Raw genomic sequence first — 14,054 nt, 5'->3', positions numbered from 1 at the left:
ACCCGAAAACGTGGTATTAAGAGATATTCAGGGATCCAGCAAACATTATTCACACCCTAAGGCCTAAGTAAGGCTTAAAAAGGGTAAAGGTCTGTGCTCAGTCTCCGGTAAGGAATCGTAGTATCCCTTCTTTGTGCTAGGTGAAGACACAGTATAAATACCACTGAATATTTTAGTACTGTTAATAACTAAGCTGAAACCACTGCTGACTAATATTATGGGAGCTGCTGTTTATGAACTGGGGCAGCTAAGTCACTTAATGCTTCTCCCATTAGAAAGGATTTGCGTGACCTTTTCTTTGAACAGTATTAATCCATGCAGTGTTTGGAAAAAGCCTCTGCTATTAGACAGAGGAAATCCATTCAGTTTGGGTGGTGTCTTTGACAGAGCACGTTTTCTGCCGTCTTCAGGGAAGCAGCAGAGGACGCTACATCTGCTAGAGTTAGAAGGCAGCAGGGAGAGAAGGCACCCACTCTCTCCTGCTTTGCCATTCGCTGAAATTAGCAGTAATATACCTGTGCTAAAAGCAGAAGTACTTGGATGCTACCTCATGAAAGGTACAGTAATAGAATCACTCTTCAAGACTATTTTGGAGGAAAAAAAAAACCCTGATGTACAAAGAGCTGTGTGGTTAAAATAATTGTTTAGATTGGGAAGTGAAGCACTGGAATGCTAAGAAATAACAAATTTATGGGGCTTACTTAGGCATTCATATGTTGATTTTAATATGATCACATTGCCCTTTGATCCAGCATACTTTAATTTTTGAATTCAGAAAAAATAACTTCCTTCAGTGCAGTGTCTTTTTCATAGAATTATGCTATTGAATACTGCTCTGGTATTTGGCAAATCTCAAATCTAATTTGAAGCTCCATACCTACCCAAACAAATACACACATCAACACTATACCTAATGTATACTTCCAGTGCTGTAGCTTGTTTATCTTCCTGTCTGTACTTTAAAAATTAAAATACTATGTTTAATGACAATATCAAGAAGGCCCAAACATTCTAGCAAGAAAATCATTTAAAACAAACAGCAGTGATTAGAACATTTGTGTGTGATATATTAATTTGTTTACAGCGCAGTAGAAAAAATACATAATTAGTACCTGGGGAGCCAATTCCCAGAATGTATGGGAAGTTTTTATATGGAAGCTTTTTTGTTGCTTCGTTTTCCAAATGATGTGTGTATTTGCTTCATGAGATGTTTTTATAAGAATTTTTAAAAAATGTTTTAAGTTTGTTAGGATCCTCCAGAAGTAATTGTCACTCATTTAAACAAAAATAATCTCATTAAAATGCCAATGGCAGAAGATGAAAGACAGGGAGCATTCCAGCAAAACTGATCCATGCTTCTGAGAACTTGCAGTTTTGAAAAAACCTAGAAATCTTAGAGTCGAGTCTAAAAATAAACATACTGGTATGAATTTTATGAACTTTGGATCTGATTCTCATTACTTATAAGTAAAAACATAGGAGTAACTTCAAAAACTTCAACTACTCCTGCCATTTAGATAGAAAAAATTCTGAGTTAATTTGATTGTAGACCACAGCAAAAGATAGTTCATCAGTGTCAGCACAAATTGTTGGGTCTTCATAGATCATGAGAAATTGTGTGAATAGGGAGATAAAAACGTATTTTCCAATTTCTTTAAAATTCTTCTGGATGTCAACTGTAGTCAGGAATAGCCACAGTATTTTTAAATTTGTAAGTGAGTAAGATTTAAGAGGCTTAGCTGCATGTTTAGAGCCCACAGAATAAAATAATAATGTTGTAATAGTGTATTTTTAGTCATTTCTTCACATTTTTGAACTTGCTTTAACCCAAATTTGTGTGCTGATAATGTTCTTTCACATGGATCCACAGAGCTGACTTACCAATGTTTTTGGAGCTTAAGTTACAGATACATACATTCACAAGTCCTTATTTTTATACGCACACATGATATGGTTTTCACAGGAAATAAAAGCATAAGGTTATGGAAAAGTTAGGGCCAACCAGTAATGCCAAAATATCCAATAGCCAAAAGAAAATCTCACCTTGTATCAGAAGGTGAGAGTTTTTACTGCATCTTCAAGCAATAAATTGTCAAGTTCTTGGAGACACAAGGTTTTAAGTAATGTCAGCTTTCTTCTGATGTTCTGAGCAAGGGGTTTGCAGCATTTCTCAAGGTGCACAGGGAGACCTGTTCAACTTACGGCAGCAGGCTGCTTTTGTGGTGAAACCTCCCAGAGCTTTTGTCACATACTTGCAATATTAGAAGTCACCTCCCACTCCGCACTGGGGTTTGCATAGAATCATAGAGTATCTCAAGCTGGAAGGGACCCATAAGGATCATCAAGTCCAACTCCCTGCTCCTCACAGGACTACCTAAAAGTAAACGGTATGAGTAAGAACGTCATCCAGATGCTCCTTGAACTCTTGACAGGCTTTGTGCCATGACCACTTCCCTGGGGGAGCCTGTTCCAGTGACTGACCACCCTCCCAGTGGAGAACCTTTTCCTAATGCCCAACCTGAACTTCCCCTGATACCTCTTCATTCCATTTCCATGTGTCCTGTCGCTGGTCACGAGAGAGAGGAGATTAGCACCATCCCCTCCACTGCCCTCCTTAAGGATGTTGCAGACTGCGATGAGGTCACCCCTCAGCTTTCTCTTCTGTGAGCTGAACAAACCAAGTGACCTCAGCCGGTACACATAAATCTTGCTCTTGAGGCCTTTCACCGTCTCGGATGCCCTCCTCTGGGCACACTCTAATAGTTTGATGTCACATGGTGGCAGCCTGCAGTTGACTCAGCTGGAAAGTTCCTCTGCCCCAAATGGAAGTTTTTTATGTTCTCCTTTTTTTTTTTTGTTTGTTTGGTTTTTTACTGTGAGATATTTTGCTTGGCAAAGAAAAGAAGTTAAATGGGAGCAAGAATTTTGCCTTTAATAATTAGCCGTTGTTTAATAACACAACGGGCTAATGTTGTGGCAATTTTAATTAATGTAGAAGTCTGAGCAATTAAGAAATGGTAGTAGATGCTCCATAAAGCCTACAAACCCCACAGGTGGCAGAGTCTGCCACCCCTGCAGTGTGATGTTCTGTGGACAGTAATGTGTGTGTCAGGATCCAGGCAAATTCTTTAACTATGAAATTGAAAGGGATGTGTTGCTGAGCAAGCCCCCCTCACTGCTGCTGTGCAGAACTTGCACAGCCAATGCTTTCTCATGCAAAGATGAGAAGCAGCTGAGGCAGATGGAGAAAGCCGTGTATTTTTTCAGCCTCCAGAATCAGAAAAATGCTTCAAAGACTGTATTCCCAAAAAGCCAGGCCACTTAAGAAAATATTTGATTATGGCTTCTCTCTGTCTTTTAATGTTTTTTCACACCCTTCCCTCTTCAGAGGCAGCTCTGTAACAACAGATTCTGCCTCAGCAGCTTGGCTGCTATTTGAAAGGTGAGTGAACTCCCTAATTAGGGGAACACGGTTTCTACTTGCTGCTCTTCAGAATGACTAGGGAAAGTAAACAGTAAACACAATATGGGTGCCTGGTCACCCATGTGGTCTATGATGTGAAGCATTATAATGAGAAGAGACCTGGGTTGCAAGGGAGGTGCTCTGGACCTTTTAATTATATCTATCTCATGCATCAAGTTGTAGTTCTGTTGTCAGGGCAACTGCTTTGCCTCTCTTGGTTCTGAATTGCTGCCGCTATGAAGTCCTGTGCATTGCAAGGAGAAAACCCAGACAATGATACAAACAATACATTATTAAATAGCTTTAAATGAATATTAATAACATTGATTTGTCTTATTTGGCATTTACCTTCCTCCAGGTGAAGTAACCTAATGGTTTTCTCTGTGATGAAAGAGCCTAAGCACTGCGTTTTTAAAGCAAAAATATTGCTTTTCCAACTTCCGTAGTTTTCAGAGTCTGTCAGTTCTGAGAGCTCTGAAGTTTGGATAATCTGCTTATTATTAGGAACGGGCTACCAAGAAACCATTCAGAGTGGCCAGAGAATGCAAGTATGGCATGCAGCTGTTCAGAGCTAGAAAGTTAGCAGTGTTCTGTGACCTTGTACAAATCCTTTTGCTCACATTCCTAAAAATGTTGGATGCCTCAAATTTTGGGGGTCCACTCTGGACGTTTGTGTCCAGTGTTATGTAATAATAAGCAAGGTGTGTTCTGGAGGTAGATTAACAAACCATAAAGGCAAGCTTCATTCAGTCAGAAGTTTCTAAGCAAAGCTACGTCAGCTTTCAGTCAGAATTAAGAAAGAATCTTAAGACTTGGAATCTGAAGACTTGCCTGGTATTAGCATCAAGTGTGGAGACACCTCAGTGTCAGTGTCGGCTTCCAAAAATTAAGGTTCTAATACCTTCCTTTTTCTGAGGTTTAAGCATTCATAATCCTCATTCAGATTCATGGGACTTAACATGTCTGTGTGTCTCTGAATCTTCATAAAAAACTAAAGAACTAAAAATAAATCAATGCATCTGAAAGTTTAAGCCTCACTCCCATTTCTATCTCATTTCATGCATCTATTTTATAGAAAATGCAATATGTATATAGTTGCCGCTTGTAATACTAAGAGTAGTACTGACAGCTGGCAAAGAAATCCAGAATATCTAACCATTAAAAATTATTGGTGTCTTTTCTACCCCATAAGAGTTCTAGGCATGCTTGAAGAGGGCTAACATATGTATGTTGTAGTATTCATATGCCTAGGTAGAGCACAAGGCTAACAGAGATGTGTGTTGCTGAAAACTTGAACTACCACATCCTTAAGACGAGGAGATCAAGTTCTGGTGTGAGATAACCAGCATCGTATTTTACTGGAAAGTATTTTCAGAAAAGCTTTGAAGAGGAATGTAACAATACTTGAACCCGACTTAGATTTCCAGAAGTATTATACATATCATTAAATTTCTCGTCCATTACTGACATGTATATTTTATGTCCCTTGTTCCTCCTTGTAGAATAACTAATATGCAAATACAGCCACACCAGACTCCCTCAAATGTATTATGCTAATAATGGGCTAAAATAGAACAGCCTTCCTGAACAGCAGAGGAAAGGATAAAGCTTTAAATTAATCCACAGAATATAGAAACAGAACTACCAAAACAGGAAATAAATGGCCTGCAGCAGGCTTTGAAATGGAAGTAATGACACACACACAAACACAAAAAAGCTTACCGAAGCAAACTGGCATTGAACCTGGGAATATTTCTAGGCTTGATAGAACTCTAATGCTTGCTTGGATTTTTTTATTTTCTGACAGTAACGGTGCATTTACTTTGTTGGTCATGTGTGCCTGGACTTGTTGTACTTGTACTGTACCTGGGACATAGTTGCTCCTAAGTCAGAAATAAGTTAGTACTTATTGTTTGGCTGCATTCCAGGCGGTAAGTAAGAGATGGGAAAACAAGTACCCAGCTTTCACGAGACTTCAGAAACAGGTTGAACAAAGGAATGTCTGGAGGAATTTCAGCCCCCAGCTCAGCCATGAGTGCCGTGTAATCTTAATGATTTCAAAGTATCATGGTTAAGCTGCCTATAAAGTCTTAATACCCTGTGAGGAAAAAAAAAAATGGTATCTTTAAGTTGAGGCAGATTTTTGAACAAGGCTAGAACTCAAAATTTAACAAAGATTATTCACTGAAAAATCTTGTGGTTATTCCTAAGAGTTTCCTCTAAATTCATTGCAATAAACACTCTCTACCATATATACTTTGGGGTGCTTTATTTCAAGCTCAAACAGAATCTGTAAGTTTTGCATAAAAAAAGCCTTCTCAGGAGCATTAAGTTGCTAACTTAACACAGGGTGCAGCTGAGACCGATACAGCTGTTTTCCTTTCAAGCACATGTGTGCAAATCCCTTCTGTCTAGCAAGGATCAGAGTTGAACATCTACATGCTGACAATGCATGCAACAGATACTGGGTAGGACATGTGGCATCCTTGGACTCTTTTCTTTAGTAGCAGGAAGGAACTACAAATAAGATCTTAAAAGGATTAAAAGGTCTTTTGGAGAGAGGGTAAGAAGTAATTTTTTTCAAACGGTGATCTTGAGATCAGTATTTTTGCTAGTGGAACTCCTCCAGTAGTTTGGGTGGCAGTTCACAAAGTCATGAAGAACAGACCAGGATAGCACAGGTTCATCTTTCAGGACTGAAAGTGTTCAGAGGGACTCTAAAGCTTATAGAAGTATGTAAATGACTTTTTTAATCAATAGCAAATGTAAAACAATTTAAATCACATACCAGTAAATCCAAAATTATTATTGCCCGTTTATTTTTGTCAAATTCAAAAGCTGATAATCTTCCTAGGTCCCATAAAACAGTTTTCATTGAGAAAGGGAACATTTAGTTTTCAAGTTTATAACTTTTTCAAATAAAATTGAAAGAAATTTTGAAGAAGTGTTGTGAATCACTTGTTAAAGTGAATGTTTTGCTAATTTACGATTTCGAGTAAATGATTTAACCTCACTGGACCTCATTCCACCATTGGTAAATTTGGATTACTGGCACTTTACACTTTAAGTGGTCTGTAGTACTCCTGCATTTTCCATCTCTAACAATTTTTATCACGATAACTGCATTAAAAATTGTAAATATGTTACAGCAGGGAGACCTGTTACCTCCTAATACATAGCAGAAATGTAGAGAAGTTCCCCAAACAGGTATTTGAAAACAGCTTAACACACCTTACTTCTCCTTTTTCTTCGGGGTGTAAGAGACAGAATAAGCGACTGGGATGCTTTATTTGTTGTTATTCCTATATAGAAATTTGCTATAAAGTGGTATAAAATGGCTGAATAAAAAGAGCGAGAAATGCAGTCAGAGAGCAGGCAGAACAGTTAAAAAATCCCCACACCAGGCATATGCATTGGATTGCCAGATCAGTGGCATCAATTTTCTCCTTTCCAGAATATCTCCTTTAGTTTCTGAAGAAGATTTAAGTAAAGTGAAGAAGCAATAAAAGTCAAACTGTTAAAGACTGCTTACAGACTGCTTACTCAGTCTAGTCGCCAGCAGAACTGCCTTTGCTCCTGCCTCGCTGAAACAAATTGAATGCTTCTCTCTTGCCTGTACCTTTCATACTAAAAGTATATGAAAGCTCAGTGTGAATGTAGTCTTTCCTGATGGTGTGGTTGAGTGAGGACTCAAAGTGAAATAAAGCTATGCCTGTAAGGTCTTTGCCAAGAGTTGGATTTTCTCTCTTCTAACATCACGCATAGAATCCACAGTTCAAAGCTGCTTTTTTAAGTCTTACTTCAAATCTGTCCTCAGATACACCTTACCTTATCCCCATTAATGCCTTTGAATTTGATTTGAAGAAAGCAAGTTTTGGACCACAGACTTTACTCAATACACGTTCCAGAAATGGAGCTGTATACAACCGTGCACTTTACTGGCTCGCAGTCTTCTGCAATTGCCAGCTTCCCCCTCTGCACCGAGAGCCTGGCTCCTTCCCGTTGGAAGGTGTTTCCGATGGATGCGCTGGAGCAGCCTCCGCTCTTCTACAACAATCCTGAGTGTGGGAGAGTGAAGCTGGGGAATGCAGTCTGGGTTTTAACCTGTTTTCTGTTTAGCAAGTCTCCTCTCCTCTCTAGAAGATCTCAGAGCAGCTTTCCACTGCTGCCCTGTTCTTGTGCATGTTCACTTTCCCTGAGCTGATGAGAAAGAAGGACACCGCTGTTGCCTTTGCAGAGGACTTTCTGAGAGACCTCTACCTGAGAAGCGGGCATAAAGCTTTTACTCCAGCCCTGGAGCAAGCTGGAATTGGCTACAAACGGAGTGTCCTGCCAGTCTTTCTGGCTGCCCAGTGATGTCATATAGTTTTTAATGGAAATTTTAAAATGTGTAATGTATAGTGTAAAATATAAAAATGGCCACAGAGAGACCCGTGGCCACCAGCTTTTGCGTTTTATAAAAGAGAATGAGCTACTTTATATGTTAATGTATTGTTTTCAACCCTTACTACTCATCACAGAAGACTGAGTAGTCTCATGGCTCTCCTTTAACTAGTGAAAAGTAAGTCAATTCATTGCTCTATCTGAGCCGGTTGCATACTCAAAAGCAGACACGAGAGGGAAAGTAACTTAAAGTATTTCTTTCTGTCATGGGAGTATGACTCATGCACTTTTATCTGTATCCGCTATCTTGCCAACATTTTTTGTTAAAAATCTTCCAGGGAAGAAAGATGAACGTATAACTACATACAAAGTTTTCAGTGTAATGCTCGTGATCATTGCTGTAATAAATAACGTAATTGTTGGGGGGGGGAGAGGGAGTTATTCAGTATCTTCTGCACTTCACAGTGCAGAAGACATGCAAGATAGGGTGCTAATTTGAATTTTTTCCCCCTTCAGTATTTCTAGACTTTTCAGGAAGGAACAATGACATTTTGTCTCTGTGGATAGGTATCGGGCATGGACCTGAGATAGTTTATCAGTTTCTGGCTTTTCAAAAATCATATCATCTTTCGGCTTCTCAGTTTCTTAACTGAAAAGAAAAAAAAAGCGGGGGGTGTGTGTCATGATACTACTTTGATAGCTACTAATAAAAAGTATAATATTACAGCTAAGTAATATTATTTTTTCCCCATTATTTCTTTCTAGGAGTACTGTCTTTCTTATTGCTTAAAATTGTGAATGAGCAGAAAGATTTTACTCAATGCGTTTCTTCAAAATTATTTGCCATGTAGAATGTGTGAAGAATCAGAGACCTAAGGAAAATTTATGAACATTTCTTGGTGTGTTTGCTTTTCAGACACAATCTGTTTCAGTTTCCTGCAGGCATGGTAACATGATGTTTTAGTGAAGAGCGTTTGACTGGGTTTGTGGATTTGGTCCTGCAGCAATGACGAGCAGTATATCTAAAATGCCAGGACTCCCTGTGAAGAATTTGCTTTATCATACTCCTGTTTTATAAAATCTTAAGTGAGTTAGGAACACAAATGTTGCTGATTTACAGTGGAAAAAAATCCCGGGGAAATCACTTGAGTCATTTTGGAAATCTCACTCCTACAGTATAGTAAAAAAAGGAACCAATACATTTTAACCTGTAATTGAAATATATCTGGCAATGCAGCTTCCTCCAGGGTATGACATCACGGTTGCCCAGGCCTGCTCTGTTAAGGCAGTAGTCAAGACGCTCCATTCCTTTGTGTGGCACTGGAATCTCTTGTCTGTATTACCCATGCAGTACACAAAATATTTGAGCAGTCTGTTCTTTTGTGTAGTGTCATGTGCATTATAACTCAAAGCTGGTCCTGCAGATGATATTACCAAAAAAAAAAAAAAAAAAAAAAAAAGAGTAATAGGATACTGTGCCAGCAGTATTCAGCAAGGAAAGAAATGTTGCTATTCTGCAACATTCTTGTAAGAATTTCGGTCTTCAGCTGTCTTTCAGGCACAAAAAGCCAACCAATCCTGGCATCTACTAACATTCGCTGGCCTGATCTCCCTTGAAATGCATCCGTAAAGGTGTGCTCTGAAACGGATTAATTTGTCTGGAGGGAGTTTACTGGGAGATTATTTTCTCTTTTTGTTTTATACTGCACTGGCATCGATCAGAAAACTTAGGTCTTATCTGCAGCATATGTTCTTCAAAATGCAAAATTATGTCAAGAAAGAGAGGCCTTGATTTTACTATTACTGAAAAGGGGTCATGGTAGCTAATATATCTAACCTGTGTATGTGTCCTGCCATCTGACATTAAACATGACCTAGTTGCCTGCCTCTCAACTCTATTGTTACAGTGATGTTTCATCTGAAAGCACATGCCAACTACTTACGCTCTCCTTACCATTGCTACATTCATCTATACATACTGAATGCATTTATTCTTGCTTTATACACCATTAGTTGGAATTTGAATATTCTCTCAGTCACTTCCGAATAACTTTATCGTAATGCTAATTCAGTGATGAATGTCTCTGTTCAGGCAGGACAGGCATTTGGTCGTGTGTCCCGCCTCCCCCACCCCCCAATTTACTGCTTTCTGTACTAAAATTTCTGCAAAAGAGCAAAGTCAACCTGCCACCGACTTTTTAGATTATGGAACACATAACTAGGGAAGCTTTCCTTGCTAAGTAAGTAAGTAAGACTACACAGAAAGTCATGGTACCTTTACCTGAAAAATTGTTCTTAGTAAAACTTGGATTGAAATTGGTGTATACCCAAGAAATATCTGAGGAGTCACATTTCTTTCCAGAGTTATATATAACTAGGTGTATCAAATATACTAAAGTTGCAGAAAATGGAATATTTTTCTTTTTGTTACCTTCTTCTCAGCAGCCCAACACTGCACCTGCTACCTTTTCTGCCATGTTGTTTGTGTGCTACCCCCTAGCCCTGTAGTCGCCCTCAGCATCATTGCTATTGAGATTCTTCCTCTTATTGAATGAACTGTTTTTTTCATTAAAAAGGGTTCTTATCACTTAACTCTTTTAAGTCATTGATAGTAAAGAAATGTTTTTACAAAGCGCTACACTAGTTTTAATATTGCAGAGATACATAATATTCTGGAAAGTCTTCTGGAGTAATGTTTGCACACTGATTTTACTGAGACTTTCCATTCTATTGAAAGTGAACATGCTGTCACAGACAGTAAAAAAGAAGGGGATGACGGCTGCTTTCTGTATGTGATGAGAGCACTTTTCTGTAAGAAAAAAATGTAGAACTGCTTGCAGGTACTGGGGTATTTCCCATGAGCCCATTAACAATTACCCCATGCAAAACCTAATTGCAGTACTGCATTGTTGACATTCCAGAAGCTTTTAATTTTATTGAAAAATATTCTCCAACTCTCTTGGCATTGTCCCAGACAAGGAAAATACTTTGAGCATTGCTGGAGGAACAAATTACTGTGAGTTTAACTGGACTGTAGTTTATATCACATAGATACTCCACAGTACTCCATGTGTGTGCTTTTATCCCATGGTAAATGCAGGGTAGTTCAATGAAATTAAGGTAGGCAAACCCTCCTACACCACAGAGAAAGAGCACACAGAGAGACTGCTTTTAGCAGAGTAGCTGACATGCTGTAAAATTACAGCCTAGCTGCTTCCTGAACATGGAGCTATTTCATATAGCTATTCCCCTATTTGATCTGTATCATAATAATTTTCAGTATAGGCTACAAGTCTTAGTTATCAAGATTTAAGGCCACTGATCTGGCTACACTTACATATTAAAGAGTGTAGTATTTGTAGAGTATCTAGGAAGGATAAATCAGGCCACAACAGGGGTGATATAACACTGTGAGATTAATCTGAAGGGAATATTATTGAGCACAGAGGGCCATGTGACCAGTACAAAACCTAGAAGAAAGTAGTTTGTAAGGCTTAACTTTCCAGTCAGGAAATACGTGTTGCCTGTACTATATGGAGTCATATGAGAGACAGCTAATGCTAATTGTGGAAATGAATCCATAAAATGTTTTATTACGTTTTAACTGCACTCCTGTTCTATTAATCCACTAACTGTTATAGTTGTGCTTCTAACGTGGAAAACTGTGGAGTCCAAGCCTGGCCAGATTGCTTTCAGCATGCCACATGCAGGAGGGGAATAAGGCTCTTTCGCACACCTCCCGAGCCATGGCTGGGACAAGGTAGTACAGGAAAATCCAGGAGCTGGCTTTAGGGTTTACAGTCTGTGCCTACGGGGCTGTGTTGTTCCAGTGCTGAAGTCTGTTACCTTTTGGGTACTGATGCTCAGGTAGTGTCACTGACTGAGACACCAGAAAGATGACGCTCAAGAAAGACTGGCAGGGCTAAAAGAGATGATTTAGGGGAGAACAGTGTTGAACGGGATTTTCTGGGGATGAGCAAGGAAGGAAGCGACCCATTCTAAAATGCTCAGCTCCCCATTGCGGGGCGGGGAGGTAAATATCACAGCACTCTTAACAAGTCAGGCCACAGGTATTTTGATATTTATAAATATCAAAGAAGGCTACAGGAAGATAGTCAGAATTGAGAGGATAATAGATTTAAGGCTGTCTAGGAGAGCATCTATATTATCAAATAGCATCAGTCCCTGGTTTATTCCTTGTTCCCTGTTTGTCTGCACTTCATATATATAATTTCTTGCTTGAGAGCTCTTCTGGACTGATGTGTCTTGTTTCTCTGAGACATAACTTGGGAGCGTGTTAGCTCTGAGGACAGCCTCTGACCCACCCTGTGGGGAGAGGACACCAGAGCAACACCCTCTGCCTGCACAGCCCTCCAGCTCTCTCCTGCGGGGCCTTGGAGCTGCAGACAAACCAATTGCTCCCACACCGTGCCCCATGTCATGTTGAAAAAGAAAAGAAATGCTGCTCCAGCGGGCAGCAGTGCAGCCCTCACATTATTTCAGACACTTTGAATTGAAGAAATAATAATTGAGGAGAGCAACAAAGCTGGTGAAGGGCCTGGAGCACAAGGCTGATGGGAAGTGGCTGAGGGAACTGGGGTTGTTTAGCCTGGAGAAGAGGATGCTCAGGGGAGACCTTATCACCCTCTACAACTCCCTGACAGGAGGCTGTAGTGAGGTGGGTGTTGGTCTCTTCTCCCAGGTAATGGGCGATAGGACAAGGGGAAATGGCCTCAAGTTGCACCAGGGTGGGTTTAGGTTGGACATTAGGAAAAATTTCTTCAAAGAAAGGGTTGTCAAGCATTGGAAAGGGCTGCCCAGGGAAGTGGTCAAGTCCCCATCCCTGGAGGTATTGAAAAGATGAGTAGGCAAGGTGCTTAGGGACATGGTTTAGTGGTAGGATGGCAAGGTTAGGTTAACGGTTGGACTTGATGGTCTTAAAGGTCTTTTCCAACCTAAATGATTCTATGATTCTATGAAATAATAGTTCCTAGGGCCAGGGTCTCACCGCAGAGAGCCCAGAGGACACCTGGGCAAAGTCCCGTGCTGTGTGGATGCAACCTGTCTGATCTAAATCGAGATTTCCCTGAACAGCGAGGTGGTGAGCCTTTCGCATCTCTTGTCCTGTTGGTACCAGATCAGCATATGGCTGCAATCTGTACAACCTAATTTGTCTTCCTTATATGTATATAATGGTACAGTCTTTAAATACTGTTTTCCCCTTTGTTAGCCAAGAGTAGTCCTAGGCTGCTGTGGCCCTGTTACTTTCCAGGAATGGAAGTATATTTTTTTCCAGGGAATGCCAGAAGTTGAGAAGAACAAAAGCATGTTCAGTGAGACCAGAGGTGTGGGGAGTGAAGAAGAGTAAAAGCAGAGATGACAAACTCTACGCTCTTATTAGCGAGGTTCATAATAAAGCACCTCCTAAAGGGGCTGAAATAATCACACAAAAATAAAACAGTTTAAAAAAAGAAGACTGGCCCATATGTCATTTTTAAGCATTTTTCACAAGATAACGTGAAATCAGACAGCTTCTGAAACTAAAATTAGATCGAAACAGAAATATATATTGGGGGTGTTGCTTTTGTTCTTTTTTTCTAATACAGCTGGCATTATTCAATGCAAGAAACCACCTACCGCTTATTGCATCTCATACAAATATTCATTAAATATTTTTATTTTTAGAGTCAGCCTCCTAGAGTAAAGCTTTTTATATCAAACTGCTAAACTCCTACACTGGAAACTGTTTGGAGGCTTTGTAGGTTTATTTACGTGTAGGTTAAAATCTGACATCCACAGTTCTGTGGGCTTACCTCATACTATGTTCCTATAAATTGAATTCAGGATGCATAGCTTAGCAGAGCCCCATGACTTTGAGATTTTTTTCTCATAATGTGACTGGAGGGGGGCAAAACCATGTGTGCTTCAGGCAGAAACTTGTGTATAAGAACTCCTACCTTCACATTACTTGTAATACATTTTAAAATGAATTGTTTTTATTTTGTCCTCTGAGCTAGTGCTTCAAAGGCAGCTGTGAGTTAAGAAGATATTCCAAATGGAAAATACGTTGCCTGATCCCTTGCAGCCTGTGATTTCCATCTTCCTTCAACAGCCCCTCTGCATAGGTGCTGCTCGCTGTACAGGCAGACTAAACCTCTCTCAGTGCTTTCCCACATATCTGCTACTATCTGTTATTCCTGTTTTTACT

The sequence above is a fragment of the Egretta garzetta genome, unplaced genomic scaffold (genome assembly GCF_000687185.1).
Source record: "Egretta garzetta isolate BGI_Z169 unplaced genomic scaffold, ASM68718v1 scaffold446, whole genome shotgun sequence".
In the NCBI taxonomy this organism is placed as follows: domain Eukaryota; kingdom Metazoa; phylum Chordata; class Aves; order Pelecaniformes; family Ardeidae; genus Egretta; species Egretta garzetta.
This window is presented reverse-complemented; position numbering follows the sequence as displayed.